This window comes from Petaurus breviceps, unplaced genomic scaffold (genome assembly GCF_028583685.1).
Source record: "Petaurus breviceps papuanus isolate PSGF00001 unplaced genomic scaffold, PetGlider_PUasm1.0 90294, whole genome shotgun sequence".
In the NCBI taxonomy this organism is placed as follows: Eukaryota; Metazoa; Chordata; class Mammalia; order Diprotodontia; family Petauridae; genus Petaurus; species Petaurus breviceps.
In genome coordinates, this window is record NW_027187208.1 from 105,837 (window position 1) to 124,596 (window position 18,760).

At 40.5% G+C, this 18,760-nt stretch overlaps 1 pseudogene; it reads right to left on the reverse strand.

Moving 5' to 3' along the window:
• Window positions 1–8,161: 8,161 nt before the first annotated feature.
• On the reverse strand, window positions 8,162–12,421 carry LOC138176942 (vomeronasal type-1 receptor 1-like; annotated as a pseudogene).
• Window positions 12,422–18,760: the final 6,339 nt, after the last annotated feature.

Consider the following 18,760-nt stretch of genomic DNA (forward strand, 5'->3'; position numbering starts at 1 on the left):
ATTAGTTAGATCTGACTTTATTTATGTGAGAAGTGCTTTGTAGTTTTGTTCATATAGGTCCTGGGTTTGTTTTGGCAGGTAGATTCCCAAATATTTTATAATGTCTACAGTAACTTTAAATGGGATTTCTCTTTCTATCTCTTGCTGTTGAATTTCATTAGAAATATACAGAAATGCCAGGGATTTATGTGGGTTTATTTTGTATACTGCAACTTTTCCAAATTTATTTATTGTCTCAAGTAGTTTTTTTACTTGATTCCGTAGGATTCTCTAAGTATATCATCATATCATCTGCAAAGAGTGATAGCTTGGTCTCTTCTTTGCTTAATTTGATTCCTTTGATTTCTTTTTCTTCTCTAATTGCTACTGCTAACATTTCTAGTACCAGATTGAATAAGAGGGGTGATAGTGGACACCCTTGTTTTGCCCCTGATCTTATTGGAAATGTTTCTAGCTTATCTCCATTATGTATAATACTTGCTGATGGCTTTAAATAGATGCAGTTTGTACAGAGAGTATTGGAATCAATTGTTCTTTAAATGTTTGATAGAATTCACTAGTAAATCCATCTGGCCCTGGAGATTTTTTCCTAGGGAGTTCATTGATGGCTTGCTCAATTTCTTTTTTCTGAGATGGGGTTATTTAAGTAATTTACTTCCTCTTCAGTTAATCTGGGCAACTTATATTTTTGTAAATATTCATCCATTTCACTTAGATTTTCAAATTTATGTGCATACAATTTGGCAAAATAATTCCTAATTATTGTTTTAATTTCCTCTTCATTGGAGATAGATTCACCCTTTTCATTTTTGATACTCATAATTTGGTTTTCTTCTTTTTTATCATATTGACCAAAGGTCTATCAATTTTATTGTTTTTTTTTTTTTCATAAAACCAGCTCTTAGTTTTATTTATTAATCCAATAGTTTTCTTAATTTCAATTTTATTAATCTCTACTTTGGTTTTCAGTGTTTCTAATTTAGTATTTAATTAGGGATTTACAATTTGTTTTTTTTCTAGCTTTTTCAACTGCATGCCCAATTAACTGATCTGCCTTTTCTCTAATTTATTCATGTATGCACTCAGGGATATAAAATTTCCTGTAAGAACTGCCTTTGCTGTATCCCACAAATTTCGGTATGTTGCCTCATTATTGTCATTCTCCTGAATGAAGTTACTGATTGTTTCTATAATTTCTTGTTTAACCCACTCATTCTTTAGGATTAAATTGTTTAATTTCCAATTAGTTTTAGTCTATCTTTCCTTCCTTATCAATCTTAATTAGATCTACTTTTGTTTTTGCTTTATCTGAGATGAGGATTGCTACCCCTGCTTTTTTTTTTTTTTACTTTAGCTGAAGCTTAATATATTCTACTCCAGCCTTTTAACTTTTGCCTGTGGTTATCCTTTTGTTTCAAATGTGTTTCTTTAGACAGTATATTGTAGGATTATGGTTTTTAATCCATTTTCTATACACCTCCCTTTTGTGGATGAGTTTATCCCATTCACATTCACAGTAATGATTACTATCTGTCTCTTTCCCTCCATCCTATTCCCTCCCCTGTTTATGTTTCTGTTTCTTCCTTCTCCCTTTGAGTCTTAAATTTAACTGATTATGTTGATCTATCTTTGAACCAGAACCAGCGAGAATAATGTTCAAATGATGTTCCTCTCCCTCTTTCCTTCCCCTCTAAAATAGTATGTTTTTATGCCTCTTCATCTGGCATAATTTACCTTTTTCTGTCTCATCCTTTCCTTTTATCCCATTACAGTCGCTTTGGACCACTTAATAAGGTTATTTTTTTCTTATCATCATATTAGTTCATTTATACTCACACCCTTTTTCTATGTATATCTCTTCTAAAGGTCATGATAATCATATCAATTTCAATATTGACAGTTATCAGCTTCTCATATAGGGATGTAAACAGTTTTCTCTTATTGCATCCTAAGTCGTGCATGTGCATGTGTGCATGTGTGTATGTGTGAGTGTGTATTTTCTTGTTTACCTTTGTATGTCTTTCTTGAGTCTTGTAATTGGAGATCAAATTTTCCATTGAGCTCTGGCTTTTTCATCAGGAAAGTCTGGAAGTCCCTTATTTCATTAAATGACCATCTCCTTGCCTGACAGATTATGCTCAGTTTTGCTGAGTAGTTAATCCTTGGTTGCAGTCCTAGCTCTTTTGCCTTACAAAATATCAAATTCCAATCCCTCCAATCTTTTAATGTAGAAGCTGCTAGGTTCTGTGTAATCCTGACTGTAGTTTCATGATATCTGAATTGTTTCTTATTGGCTGCTTGCAATATTTTCTCCTTAAATTTTGTAATTCTGGAATTTGGCTACTATATTTCTTGGAGTTTTCAATTTGGGATCTCTTTCAGGAGGCAACCAGCGAATTTTTTCAATAACTATTTTACCTTCTGATTCTTAGACTTCAGGACAGTTTTCTTTGACAATCTCTTAGAGGAGGTTGTCTCGGCTGCTTTTTTCATCATGGCTTTCGGTAGACTAATAATTCTTAGGTTATCTTTCCTGGATCTCTTCTCCAGGTCAGTTGTTTTTCCAGTGAGATATTTTACTCTTTCTTCCAATTTTTCAATCTTCATGTTTTGTTTGATTAACTCTTGGTGTATAATAGTCCTGAGCTTTGATTCGACTGATTCTAATTTTTATTGAATTATTTTCTTTGGTTAGTTATTGAAGGTCCTTTTTAGGGAGGTATTTTCACCAATTAGTTCACAAATTTTAATTTTTAAGGATTTGTTTTCTTCAGTGAGACTTTTTTCCAATTTGGTGACTGTAGATTTAAATTTATCTTCTACCTCCCTAATTTGGCATTAAAAATCTTCTTGAACTTCTCCAAGAATGCTTTTTGGGCTTGAGAACAGTTTATATTTCCATCTGTGGTCTCAGGTGTGGATACAGAGTCCATGATGTCTCCTGAAAGTGATGATTCTCATGCAGAATAATAGGACTCTACTGGCCTTGGTCTTGCCTTTGCAAGTTACTTCTTGCCCATTGTAATTGACTACATCCTGTCCTTTAAAGTATATTTCTGCTCCTGGGGTCCTGAGGGCTCTGAGCCAAGCTTCTCAGGCTGGGAGCTAGGTGCCTGGTTGTTGGCTTTGTGTGCTATAACCTCTGGGTGTCTAGATTGAGGCCAAAGCCAGGACTTAGTGTTTCTGCTGAGTTATGTTGAGGCTTACAGAGTAATCTGTGCAGGAGGGGTGGTCTGGCTGTTTCAGATTTTTGCCTCTATGCCCCTGGGCTACAATTCAGGCAGGCTTTTGCTGGTCAGGTGAGGTGGGACTTGTTGGGGCCTCTCCCCCTCTTCTCTTCAGACTCCTTACTGACTCAGTTTCACCCTTTTTCATTGACTCCTAAGTCTGAGGCTATTTCTGCTATTTCAGGATTTTACTCTGGGAGGGACATTTATCTCTGGGTTTCTTGGTCATGGAGGGGGAATCCAAGCAGCCAGAGTTTACTTTGCCATCCTGGCCCCTGGAAAATCAGATGGGTGATTTTTAAAGTTCCAGCCTGGGGGCTGATAGCCCCAGTAGAAGCGTCTTTCTCTGCTGCATGCCCTGAAATTTCTCTTACCCAGCTCTGAAGGATCCTCCTGTCCCATGGTGAGACAGGCCATGTGCTTTCTCTTATCCAGCTCCAAAAGATCCTCCTGTCCCTTTGTGAGAAGCCAGTGAGATGGCTGCGAATCGCCCTTGGGGTGGGAGATTCTGCTGTCTGGGGCTCCTTCTCACTCTGCTGTAATCCACTCCCTAGTCCTGGCTTGTCCAGCCCCCATGTGCTCAACACTCCCTCTGCCCTGACTCACATGGGCACATTCCTGGACTGGATTCGGCCATTCTCTGTCTCCCAGTCGGTTCTGACACTCCAAAATCTGTTCAGATTCACTTTTTAAAGTTTAGTGACAGGATTCATGGAGGAGCTTAGAAAAGTTACTGCTTCAGTTCTGCCATCTTGGCTTCACCCCTAGCATCCAGATTCTTAAAGATGTCAAGCAAATTAAAGGAAGAAAAATTCAGCAAATTTATTCTAGTGAGTTTCCTAAATTGTCACCTCTCAGAACTCAATATATCCAACCAAAAAATAAACATGAAAGAAACTTAAGAGGCAAATAGAATATTAGAAAAGTTAGATATGATAGACCTTTGGAGAAAACTGAATGGGAACAAAAAGGAATAACATTTTCCTTAGCAGTACATGGCACCTACACAAAAGGTGACAATGTAATAGGGCATACAATTCTCAAAATCACAGGTAGAAAGGCAGAACTATTAAAGTATTTTTTTTTTCAGATCTTAATGCAATAAAATTGCATTAAACAAAGGGTAATAGGAAGGTAGATAAAAAAAATTAATTGGAAATGAAACAATTTTATCCTAAAGAATAAGTGGGTCAAAGATCAAATCAATATGTTCAAGAAAAAATCAATAATTTTACTAAAGAAAATGACAACAAGGAGCCAACATACCAAAATTAATGAGATGAAGGCAAAACAGTACTTAGGGCAAAATGTATTTCTCTAAATTCACACATCAAAAAAAATGTAAAAAGAACAGATCAATAAATTGGGCATGCAGCACAAAAATAAAAATAAAAACTAGAAAAAGAACAAATTGAAAATCCCCAATTGAGCACCCAATTCGAAATCCTCAAAATCAAAGAAATTAAAAAGACTGAAATTTTTAAAAAAACTATGTTTTGAGCTAATAAATCTAGGAGCTGATTTTATATGTTTTATATGGGGGGGGAAGGCAGAAGATAGTTAAGTCATTGGTTAATTTGATTTAGAAAGAAGAAAGTCAATTATCCAGCATCAAAAGTGAAAAAGGTGAAATTGCCACCAATTAAGAAGAAATTAGAGCAATCATTAGGAAATATTTTGCCCAATTATATGCCAATAAATATGACAATATGAGTGAAATGGATGGATATTTACAAAAATATAAATTACCTAGATTAACAGATCAGGAAATAGAATGCCTAAATCACCCCATATTGGAAAAAGAAATTGAACAAGCCATTAATGAACTCCCTGGGGAAAAATTGCCAGGACCAGATGGGCTTATGAGTGAATACTACCAAACATTTAAAGAACAATGAATTACAATACTACATAAGCTATAAAAAAAATAGGTGAATAAGGAGTCCTATCAAATTCCTTTTATGACACAAATATGGTGCTGGTACCTAAACCAGGAAGAGCTAAAACAGAAAATCCCCTAGTTAATATTGATGCAAAATATTTTGAACAAAATGCTAGCAAGATGATCACAGCAATATGTCACATGAATTATACATTATGATCAGGTGGGATTTATAGCATGAAAGCAGGACTGGTTCAATATTAGAAAAACTATCAATATAATTGACCATGTCAATAACAAAACCAAAAGGAAATCATATGTTTATCTTAATGGATGCTGAAAAAGTTTTTGACAAAACACAGCACCCATTCATACAAAAACACTAGAGAGCACAGAAATAAAAGGAGCATTCCTTAAAATGATGAGCAGTATTTATATAAAACCATTAGCAAACATTATCTGTAATGGGGATAAGCCAGAAACCTTCTCAGTAAGATTAGGGGTAAAACAAAGATGCCCATTATCACAAATATTATTAAATATAGTACTAGAAATGTTACCCTTAACAGTAAGAGAAGAAAAAGAAAATAAAAGAAATAGAATAGGCAATGAGGAAACAAAACTATCACTCTTTGCAGATGATATAATTGTATACTTAGAGGACCCTAGAGAATCAACTAAAAATCTACTTGAAATAACTAAATACTTCAGCAATGTTGCATGATACAAGACAAACCTACATAAATAATCAAGGTTTCTTTATATGATCAACAATACCCAGCAGCAAGAGATAGAAAGAAAAATTCCATGTAAGATAACACTTAATAATATAAAATATTTGAGAGTCTTACTGCCCCTGTCCCAGAAATTATGAACACAACTACAAAATACTTTTCACACAAATAAAGTCATATCTAAACAATTGAAAAAAATCAATTGCTCATACATATGCCAAGGCAATATAAGAAAAATAACAATTCTGCCTAAACTAATTTACTTATTAAATGCCATACCAATCTAACTAACAAAATATTTGACAGCCAGAAAAAAATAACAAAAAAATTAATCTAGAGGAAAAGAAAGTCAAAGGAATTAATGAAAAAATACAAAAGAAGGTGGCCTAGTAATACCAGAGCTATATAATAAAGCAATAATCACCTAAGCAAACTAAGAAAAATGGTGGATCCATGGAATAAATTAGGTAAACAAGGCATAGTAGTCAAGAATAGTAGTAACTTAGTGTTTGATAATTGCAAAGGCCTCAACTTTTGGGATAAAACTCACTATTTGACAAAAACTACTGGGAAAACTGGGAAAAACAATAGCACACAAACTAGGTATAGACCAACATCTCACACTTTATATTAAAATAAGGTCAAAATAGGTGCATGTTTTAACATAAAGGGTGCCAATATAAGCAAATTAGAAGAGAAAGGAATACTCTACTTGTAAAACCTATGAGGGGAAAAATTCATGATCAAAAAAGAGAGAGCATTACAAAATGTAAAATAGCTAATTTTGATTAGAGTAAATTAAAAACTTCTATACAAATAAAACCAGTGCAACCAAGATTAGTATGAAAGTAGAGAGGTGGGAAATAATAAAGACCTAATTTCTCAAATATATAGAGAACTGAGTCAAATTTATCCAAATGCAAGCCATTCTCCAACTGATAAATGGTCAAAGGATATGAACAGACAGTTTTCAGATGAAGAAATCAAAGCTATCTATAAGCATATGAAGAAGTGCTTTAAATCACTATTAATTAGAAAAATTCAAATTAAAACAGCTCCAATGTATCACCTCAAACCTATAATTGGTTAATATGACACTAAAAAAGGAAAATGACAAATATTAGAGAGTATGTGGGAAAATCGGGCCACTAATGCACTATTGGTGGAGTAATGAACTTATGTAACCACTCTGGAGCACAATTTGTAACAATGCCCAAAGGACAATCACATTGTGCATACCCTTTGATCCAGCAATACCACAACTAGATCTACATAACAAAGAGATCATAAAAAGGAGGAAAGAACACATATTTGCAAAAATATTTATAGAAGCCCTTTTTGTGGTGGCAAAGAACTGGAAATTGAATGGCTTTCCATCAATTGGGGAATGGATGAACATGATGTGATATGAATGTGATGGAATACTACTGTTCAATAAGAAACCATGAGCATGCAGATTTCAGAAAACCTGGAAATACTTAAATGAACTAATGCTCAGTGAAGTGAGCAGATCCAGGAGAAAATTATACAAAGTAACAGCAACATTGTGCAATGATTAACTACAATAGAAGTAGTTATATAACGATCCAAGACAATTCCAAAAGACTCACAATGGAAAATGCTAACCACATCCAGAGAAAGAACTATAGAGTCTGAATGCAAAGTAAAGCACATTGTTTTCACTTTTTTGTTGTTTTTTTGTTTGTTTGTTTTCTAATTCTCCTGGTTTTTTCACTTTTGTTCTGAATCTTCTTTCATAACATGACTAATGTGGAAATATGTTTAACATGATTGTATGTGTCTCACTTTTATCAGATTGTTTGCTGTCTTGGGGAGGGAAATGAGGAAGGTAGAAAAATTTGGAACTCAAAATCTTACAAAAAGGAATGTTGAAAATTATCTTTGCATCTAATTGGGAAATAAAATACAATACTATTAAGAAAAGAAATAAATGAGTGCTAAGATTTGCCTTGACATGTAATTGGGAAAAAAATAAAACACTATTTAAAAACAATAATAATTACAATAATATTGATACCTAACATTATGGAGCATTTTAAGTTTCTGAAAGCATTTTACAAATAGTATCTCTTGTGATCTTCACAAGATCCCTCAGAGGTACATCTTGTTGTTATAATCCCCATTTTACAAATGGTGGTACTGAAATAGAATGAGTTTAAGTGAATTGTCCAACCTTATACAGCTACTAAGTATCTGAGGCAGAATTTGTACTCAGGTCTTCTTGACTACAAGGACTGGAACTCTATCTACTGCATCAGCTAACTATATAGTATTAAGATATTATTGGACTAGAAGCTTTATTCTATCCCACAGAGCAAAAGAGTACTTGGGGACTTGTGAGTCACTGAAAATTAGAACAAAGGGGCTATAAGCTGGAAAGCAGGCAGCTAAGAAGGTAGAGATTTGAACCAGCCAAGAAGTATGCTTCCACAGTTGCCTATGCAATGTTAAAATAGAATTCAAGGAATAAAATGATGCAAACATGCTGGCCAACAGCAGTATGGTCTGGGTGGCTCTGGTCTCAGGGGAACTACTAAATGGTACATTATTGCCATGGACATATTGTACTCTCTGGTGGTGTCTGTACAAGACAAAAATCATATGTCCACTGGTCCCCACCATGATTCCTATGCATAAAAGATCAGGAAGGAAGATTATTAATACATATATTGCAACATTAAAAGAAACATCAATTGTAGCAGAACAATAATTGAAATCGTTTCTGTCAGTGATGTTGTTGTTCCCCATTGGGCCTTTGAAATATAAAAGAATAAAATAATTTGTCAGAAGATGAAAAGTCCAGCACAAGAAACAGAAAAGGATAATGTTCTTTGGGGCTCTGGCTTCTTTAAGTTCTGCCCACCTGAACTTTCTAGGATTTAAAGTGATGGCTTGGAAGACACTCAGGAAGCAGGTGGTGAAGAGAGAAAGACCCCGGGCCACTCGGTGAAGGTAAAACACAAGTTTACATCCCACATCATCCAGGAAATTGTTGAGCCCCAAAGTAGCCATTGTTTGAGGGATCCCTTTGGACAGAAGCACCAAGTTATTGACAAAGGCCAAGTGGGAGAGAATTAAGTCTATAGGCCTGTAATGTAATACCAAGCAAAGGCAACTTCCCAGGTTCAAAATACCAGCATAGGTGCTCTCTATTTTATTCAGTAACAAACCCAGAACAGAGAAGATCAAAACATGACATCATTCAAAATACAGCATTTACTAAGTGTGATTAAATCATCTCCAAGGCCTACCCCACCCCAGGACTTTCCAATCATTCAATCAATTACAAAGTCTCTGTTCCAAATACTTCTCCACCCCTAGGCTATACCTTAATTAAGTCCACCACAAAGCCCCTCTTCTCAAATGGAGATTAGTTTCCAAACATAAGTAAAATACATTCATTTGCTCAACCATAGAACACAAAAAGGTCAAAAGTTCCCCACCCCTGGATCACAATTGAATCTACCCCAGAGTTACATCAAGTTTAAACACAGCACTTAATACCCAAATGGAGGTCTTTTCTTCATCTTGACACGAGGCAAGTTCTCAGCAATCTTAGTTCCTGGGGAGACAAGGCTTAGCAAGGCCACAAGATACATTGCCAATCCCTTCATGAATTTATCCTCTGTCTGTAGAACAGTCCTAGAACCCCTGAACACATTAGCAAAGCCCTCTCCCAGGATTTCTGTAAACATACAACAAGAAAATCCTTCTTCAGGGCTTCTGAACCAACAGAAAGGCTCCCAGACCCCTGCAACAACAGCACTGTCCTTCACCAGTGGACAGTATTCACTCTGTCTGCAGGACAGTCTCCAGACCCCTGCAACAACAGCACTGTCCTTCACCAGTGGACAGTATTCACTCTCTGTCTGCAGGACAGTCTCAGGGCTTCTTAGTGAACAGCCAGGTTCCAGGACTTCTTCAACAAAAGGACTGTCTTTCACCAGTGGACAAATCTGGCAAAATAGCATCAAAACAGACAGACAAAGTACCAGCAAAACAGCCATGTCTCCTCAGTCCTTGGCAGCTCAGGGGGCAGGTCTCAAAAGTCCAGGGCAATTCAAAGCGGCCACCAGCAATTCTCTTAGTCTCTCTCTCTCCACGAGGTGCTGCTTCCAAAAAAGATCTTCCACCTCTCTCTTGTCTCTCCAAATCAAGTCACCAGCTCCTCCCAGTTCAGGACTTTCTTTTCACATCAACAAGCCCATCCCACAGGTGGGATTAACAAGCTCTGGGTTTTAACACAATCAATTTGAAAACCAAGCCAATACAGGGGAATCTTTAATTGCCATTACTATCACATATGTGCATGTATGTATATATGTATATGTATATACAGACATACTTATGTATAGGTGGATATATGTGTGTTATACGTGTGTATGTGTGCACATGTATACATAGAGGGAATAATGTACACACTCAATTGGGTATCTTACCCAACAGGAAAGAAGGGGGGAGGGGATAAGTGGAGGAAATGATAGAAGGGAGGACCAGTTGTGGGAGAGGTTAGTTAATAGCAAACACCTTTGAAAAAGGACGGGGTCAAAGGAGAAAATAGAAAAATGTGGGGGCAGGGTAGGATGGAGGGAAATATAGTTAGTTTTTCACATGACTACGATGGAAATGTTTTGCATCACAGCACATTTATAACCTCTATTGAATTGCTTGTCTTGTCAGTGGGGGTGGGTGAGGAAGGAAGAAGGGAGAGAATCTGGAACTCAAAGTTTAAAAAACAATTGTTAAAGAAAAATTGTTTTTTACATGCAACTGAGAAATAAGATATACAGGCAATGGGGTACAGAAATCCATTTTTCCCTACAAGAAAGTAAGGGTGGGAATGGGGGTGGGATTGTAAGAGCGGGAAGAATGGGGGAAGAGGTATTCAATATGCTTGCCATCTTGGGATGGGGGTAGGGAAGAGATGGGAAGAAAATCTGTAACTCAAAATCTTTGGGAAATGAATGTTGAAAACTACAAATAAATGTTTAAAAAATAACATCAAATAAACTTCAGCAAATATGAAAAAAATAGTACAGTTGATTACAATTCCATAATTCAGAGGAACCTTTTGGGGGAGAATAGGTTTGAAATATTTGTTAAGCACTAAATATGTTAAAAGCACTGTGCTGCTTTAGAAATATAAATAGTAAAGGGAAAGACATTCTTTGCCCTTAAGGAACTTATAACCTAATAGAAGAGAATACCCAAAGCAAGCTGAAAAGAGGTGGGGCAGCTGAAATCATGTGGGATAGGAGCATGATGTTAATGGAATCAAATCCAAGGCAAACCTCTGCAGGGAAATTAAAATGTTCTCTCCTGTTCTCAGGAGGGGGGGTGAATCTTCTCCTTCTCTCTCCTCTCCATTGTAATTACTCAAGTTCATGACTTGTTATTCCTCTTAGACTCCTGCCCTGACATTCTGAATTTCCTTTCTACTCAGGCTTTTCATCATTAAACCTCCCCTTCATACCTTTGTAGGAGGAAGTTTTTTAGTGAACTCTTCTGATCATCTAATTCTTCTCCTCAAAAACCTGAAGTTCTGGCCCTTCATTGCCTGTCAAGAAAAGCATCATCTCCATCTAATAACATCAAAGTCCTCCACAGTCCAGTTCTAAGCCTCTTTTTTTTTTAGACTTGCTCACACAGCTCTCATTCAAATAGTCAATCTTCCAGATAAAGGAGATTTCTGACCTCTGGCCATTCTTGTCCTATCACTTTCTAGAATGTGAAAGAATGTGACTTTCTATTGCCCTGTCCCATTCCTGAAATGGTATTAAATTTCTATTATATTATTCTTGTTTCAAATTCTAATCTAATTATTACTCTATGCCCAAAGCCTTTCAAGAAACAGTTGGCTGAAATGATCTCATCCTTCTGAAATTAGGAAAATGTAAGGGTTTTATTTTTGTTTGTTTTTTGTAATTTTTGCATGTACTCTGCAAAAGTACCTGTATACATGTTGAAAACTCCAATTGTGGGGGGCTATTGATATCCCGTCCTCTTACTTACCCATGGTAAGTCTTCGGTAGTCACCGGCCTCCTAGGAGGAATTACCAGACAGAGCACCCGAGGTTTGCAGGAGTTGTTTATTCAGGCTCAGCTACATCGCTACTGCCCTGAACTTCCGCATCAGGGCAACTTATAGGTACATATAGCCAATCATCTTCTACAGCTCTATTCATTACCTTTTAAGGTCATACATCAAGCAAGCAGGCACTAGCCCATATACCATTACTTCCTGGCCCCCAACATCTCCCCCTTTTTGTTTAATCAGGACACTTGTCCCGTACAGCCTTAAGCGATGCAGTTGCGATACCTAAATTTAGCAGACCCTGGTGGCAGTAAGGGAATGCGGGATGTTCTGGCTTGGGTCATCTCCTGATCCCTGAACCTTACCCGTCCTCAGTAACCCAACGCCCTCGGGCCCTGTCTTAGGCGGCCAGGTCAGGAGAGGTTGCCCGTCATAGAACGGATCCCGTCTTACTTCAAGGGCGCTACATGTCTTCCATGGAGGCCAGCCATACTTGTGGGTCTGCTCCTTCCTCAATGGCCATAATGGCCTTTTGTGTGAGCAACATATACCCTTGTTGTCTTCTCTGCAATTGGCAGAGGCACCAGACAAGCAACCCTATGACTATCAAAACAATGCCCAGGGAGGCTCCTAGACCTCCCCAGGTTTGAACAAAGGAAGCCAGGGAATTAAGCCAGGCAACCAGCCCATTAGCCATCGAGGGATCTATACGGGTTGAATTAATGCAAACTATGGCTCTGCTCAGCCGCTCAAGTGTGTCATCAAAATTTGCCGACCAGGAGCCCATTTAGGTTGGCTAGTCTTATTAGCATTGATGCTTATCGGGGCGGCTGGCCAGCGGCCCCGCAGCCAAGTGCCATTGCTTCGGGCATTCCCCCCCTGGGGTATATCTAGCCAAACAGTCGCCTGGGACAAAAGTTTTATGCAGGGGTCACTATAATTCTTGTTATGCTCCACGATTTGAAAGCATAGGGTCTTTAGCAAAGTTATAGTCCTATTTTCGGTCTCTGGGGCCAAGGTCGGATCAAATGGCAGGAAGGGAAGATCCAGGCTCGCATTGGTTGTGAACATGCGAGGGAACACCATGGTATTGTGTTTAACCGGGATCGCACGGGGAAAGGCAGTCAGGATGCCCCATCGGGGTTCTCCGCTCGTGATCACCAACAGGGAAAGCAGCGCCAGAAGGGTAATCCACTCTGAAAGAAAACAGAATAGGTTCTTCTCACCCCGGAGACTCGGGGTGGATATCTAGATCTCTTATTTTATGCAGGGGGAGCCATTTTTCAGGCTCCTGTGGGTTATTTTTAGGATGGAAGGAAAGGTGGCCTTGTTTCCTGCTTTTTACTGTAACTGGCCCATGCCACTTCCCCTCCTCATCTCGCCACATAATTGGCATTCCAGGGAGGGCTTTTGTGGGCGAGGGCAATTCTTTCTTATGTATTTTGGTCTCATAAAAAAATCTCTGTGCTGGGGAGGTGCCATCGTCCCAAATTTGAAGGAAATTCACGGTGAATAGGACCTGGGCTAATTCTTGCCGCATTACTGTCCTACACTCTCCCCCTTTTTGTTTAAAGAGGGTATTTTTAATAGTGCGATTGGCACGTTCCACAATGGCCTGACCAGTGGGGTTATATGGTAGGCCTGTTACATGTATGATAGAAAATTCGGAACAAAAGGTGGAAAAGGCATGAGAGGCGTAGGCAGGACCATTATCAGTTTTAATAGCATATGGAACACCTAGGAGGGCCATCTGTTCATACAAATGTGTAATTACCGCCCGGGAGGTCTCACCGGGTAGCAAAGTTGCAAAAACAAAGGAGGAAAAGGTATCCACTGAAACATGGACAGCCTTTGTACCTATGTGTGTAACATCCATTTGCCAAAGCTCATTAGGAAAATCACCTCTCGGATTCGCAGCACCGTCCTGAATATTCGGACGAAAGGGGGCGCACGTTGTACAAGAGCGTACAATCGCGCGGGCGGTACAACGAGGGATGCCATAAAGATGGCGAAGGGAGCGGGCAGAAAGATGATACTTACCATGAGCCATCTCGGGTGGAGTAAAGTGTACTGCATAGAGGGCTTTGTCAGCCGCATCATTGCCAGAGAATATAGGCCCTTCGGTGGACACATGAGAACGCACATGCATCACATAGATGGGATGTGTACGATCACACAAGGCCTTTTGTAACTGAACTAATAAGTTAAGAACTGATGTATTCTTGGAAATATAGGCATCCTCTAGTCTAGGCATCAACTGGGCACAATACAAGCTATCAGTTATTAAGTTAAAAGAAACATCCCTATAAAGCTCTAGGGCTTGTAGAATGGCAAACATTTCATTCTTCTGAGTAGAACTATAAGGGGTAGTATACACCCAGGTGGCTGGGCGTTGAGGCTCACATACCACGGCCCGATTCATTTTTGTGGCATCAGTAAACACATTGGGGCCCTCTACAGGTTGTGGGGAAACTATGGATCTGCCTCTGGCTAACTTCAGCTCCGCAAACATTCTAAGAACTGGAGGTGGATTAAGTCTTCCTAAGGGAACCAAAATCAAAAGAGTGGCCCAATTTAAAGATTCCTGGGCTAAAACATGAGCGGTTTCTGAGGGAATATTCATATTAAGCCTATAATCGCAACCAAAAACGGTGCGGCAACGCTCCAATGCTTGTAGACAAAAGAGGGCTAGAGATTCCCACTTATTAACTAAGGTATTCTTTTGGGTTTTTGGATATAGCCATTCGAGGCAGCCATGTTCTTGGAAAAGGCATCCCCAGCTTGGGCCCCCATCTGCTAGGACTTGGAAATAAATTGGACAAGCTGGTTTCACCCTCACTAGCCAGGTGTTTGTTCTTTTCATTATTTCCTCTATAGATTGTCGGGCGGATGGAGTCCATTGGCGGGGGGAGGACAGGTTTGAATCTCCTTTAAGTATCTCATATAAGGGCTGCATTAAGGTTTGTGGGAGTGGTATTATTGCTCTTAGCCATTGAATGGCCCCAATCAATTTCTGAAAATCATTCAAAGTCACATACTTCTCCAAGGCAATAGGGGGCAGTTGCCGAACTACTTTGCCTGGAAAAATCTTATGTCCAAGATATTCATATGGATATTGTTTTTGAACCTTCTCTGGGGCTATTAGGAGGCCCCTATCTTGTAATCTCTGTATAACAACTTGAAGACATTTTTGCACTACCGTCATGGTTGAGCCTGCAATCAATATATCATCCATATAGTGAATAATCATTAATTTTGGAAACTGGCCTCTAATGGGCTCTAAAATGTGTGCCACGTAATATTGGCACAAGGTAGGACTATTGGCCATTCCTTGTGGCAGTACCTTGAATTGATATCGTTGGCTGGGGGATTGAAAATTGGTTGCAGGCACTGAAAAAGCAAATTTTTCCCGATCTTTGGGGTGTAAAGGAATACTATAAAAACAATCTTTTATATCTATTACAATCACCTCCCATTCTTGCGGAATGGCAGTAGGTGTAGGCAAGCCAAGCTGTAATGCCCCCATGGGCAATAAGCAGGAATTCACTGCTCTCAAATCTACCAACATCCTCCATTTTCCACTTTTCTTTCTTATCACAAATACAGGAGAATTATATGGGCTAAAGGAGGGTTCTATCCTTCCCTGTTGTAATAACTCCTGAACAATTTCTTTAAGGGCGATGAGCTTTTCTTGAGTTAGGGGCCACTGTTCAACCCAGACCCTTAGCCCATGTTAGTTCAGGGGAGTGGCTCATCTCAAAGGTGGCCCCAATTAGTTTCCCACTATGCTATCGGGGGTAGCCAGAGACAGTTTAAGTTGACTCAAAATGTCCCGCCCCCATAAGGCATAGGGAAGATCAGTGAGGCACAAGGGATAGAAACGGCCCGTTGTCTCCTGAACTGCCCATGTTAAAGCTCTTGCTGCCCGGGGTGCTGCCTTTTTTCCCCCGACTCCCATCACCTGTTGATTTGAACTGGACAAGCTCCATTCAGTCTTCCATTGGCCTTGATTTATAACTGAGCAATCTGCCCCTGTATCCATGATTCCCGTGAGGGGTGTTCCTTCTACTAACACCTCAAGGAAGGGGCGGTCCGTTGTCACAGGCCGCACCCAATCCACTCTGCAGGCCTTCCCACTCTCCATAAACGGGGAATCAGACAAGGGCAAAGCTTTTCCTATTGCTTGGTCTCTTTGGATATCAATTGGATATGGGTGAGGGTTGGTCAAAATAATACTAGTTTCTGGACCCTCAGCAACTTGAGTATGGGTGATGAAATCAGTATAACCTTCAGGTCCTGTAATTAGGGCTGGAAATTTATGAAGGCGGGAGGGTATAGCTAAGGTCTCCCAGGGGGCCATGTGATAAGCGGGGTCTCTCTCCGCGGCCCATACCTTCACAGTCTCATATATCATGGGGCCGCTTTTTATTTTTGAAGGGGGCGTCCCGCGGCTGGACCCCCCTTTTTGCCGTTTCCCTGGTTTTTGTTGTTTCTGCAAAACTTCGCAATATGGCCGGGCTTCCCGCAGCAATAGCAGTTGGGCGTGGCCTCACGAGTCGGGGCGCGGCACTGAGCCTTGACGTGACCCGGTTTTCCACAGTTAAAACAAACTGGTCTTTTACTTGACCCTAAACTCATCTTTTGCAAAGCGGCTACTAAATTTTCCTCTCTCTGTTCCATAGCGGTCACAAGGGCCTGAATGGAATCTTCCTTAGGGAGATCCATTAACTTATCTATGATCTCCTCCAGGGGGGCCTTGGGGGGTAAGGTAGCCAGGGCAGCAGCACCCTTCGGCCGGAGGCCTTCTCTTATCAATTGTTTTATTAGGAGGTCCATGCCGGGGCCAGTCCCCATTATCCGGGTCTCCTGGACTTCATTGACAAAGGAAAGGGGGGACTGTTCAGCTTTCTGTCTAAGTCCTACTAGTTTAGCCCCGCCCCTACTTCCCTGCTTGGCTCCCACCTTTTTCCATGCTGCCATGTGGGCTTCTTTCACTGCCTCTGTCTCATTTTGGCCGCAATTAGCTTGTACGCGGGGCTCTGAGTATACCCCGGCCCTGCAGATGAGATCCACGGCATCCTCCGGAGGGTTGTAGCCTCGGGCTTTTACTAGTTTCCTAGCCTCTCTCCGGGTTTGAGCTTTGAAAGCCAGGTGTAAGGCAGGCTCAAGGCAGGCAGCGGCAACTTCGTCAAAGTCTGCCGGGGTCCAGGGGGCAATAGCCAGCATGTTAAGCAATAATCTCTGCACATATGGAGCAGAAGGGCCATATTTGGTGACTGCTTCCTTAAGCTCCTTTAACATCTTATAGGGAACGGGAGCGTATTGTCGTTGTCCAGACAGTGGGTCAGTAATAATGGGAAACATATCCCACTCTTCCCATTCTACTTCTTCTCCCTTCTCAAGTGCATGTTTGAGGCTTTTAGTAATCACTCCCGTAGGTGTGGGACTTAAGGTGTTATCTATCTTAAAAGTGATCGGGCCTCCGGCAGGGTTGAAGGGAGGAGGAGGGCTTCCTTCCGCCCATTCGGCAGCCCAGGCGGCCGCCTCCCATGTAGGGACTTCCTCTTTTTTTCTAGGCGACGCCGAAGTCAGGCGCTTCCTCTTTTCTTATTTTTGCTGCGCCACGGCCTCCTCCCTTCCGGGTTCTTGTTCTCAGCGAACAGAGCGCGGAGCCAGCTCCTTCGCTGTCGCCATCTTCCTCGCCTGCCACTTTCCTCTCTGCCCTTCTCATCTCCTCCCATGGATATTGAGGAGGTCGGCTAGCCGATTCCCCCTCCGACTCTTCACCAGAGGAGCCCGCTAAGGATGTCCCAACTTGAGTACTCGCCAGGCAGGACAGGGACAAGGGTTTTGGGTTGAGTACCGAGTCCACCATTTTATAAACGGTGAAATCGGTTGGGGTTAATGACCCCGGGTTTGTTTCTTCATACGAAGCCATTTGTTGTCCCACCACGGCCCACCTGCCTGCCTGCACCCCTGCATGTTGTATCCAGGGGCAGATGGTCCATATTTTTTCTACAAACTGGAGGCACGTTCTTATTGGTATTTTTACACCGCCTTTCGCACAGATCTTATAAAGCTGCGCGGCAATAACTCCTTTCTCCTCGGGTAAAATTGCGGGGATACTTATTGCCCCTGCACTCATTGCCCCTCCCATCTTCTCAAAGGTACTCTATTACCGATGAGGCTGTCTGGAGAGCTAGTTACAGCTCAGACGGTCTTCTCGGACCCTACCCAGGCCCCACGTTGGGCGCCAGTTGTAGGGGGCTATTGATATCCCGTCCTCTTACTTACCCATGGTAAGTCTTCGGTCGTCACCGGCCTCCTAGGAGGAATTACCAGACAGAGCACCCGAGGTTTGCAGGAGTTGTTTATTCAGGCTCAGCTACATCGCGACTGCCCTGAACTTCCACATCAGGGCAACTTATAGGTACATATAGCCAATCATCTTCTACAGCTCTATTCATTACCTTTTAAGGTCATACATCAAGCAAGCAGGCACTAGCCCATATACCATTACTTCCTGGCCCCCAACATCCAATGAATTTAAATCTGCTCAATGGCAAGAATTGATAATTGTTGTTGTGATTACCATCATTATCATCTGTGTCTAATGCAGTGCTTTGGCTATAGTAGATATTGAATAAATTATTTTAAATTAATATTGAATTGAAGTTAACTTCGGGCCCTTTATTTGCACTTATAGCCACAGAACCACAGAGTTTTAGAGTTTGAAAGATTTTCAAGTCCACACAGAACAAATCTAATCCCTTCTCCCATTGACATTCTTTCAGAAGTTTGAAAAACAATCAGGTTGCTCACCCTCCCCGGAAGTTCCCTGGAATAAAAAGACATAGTTCAT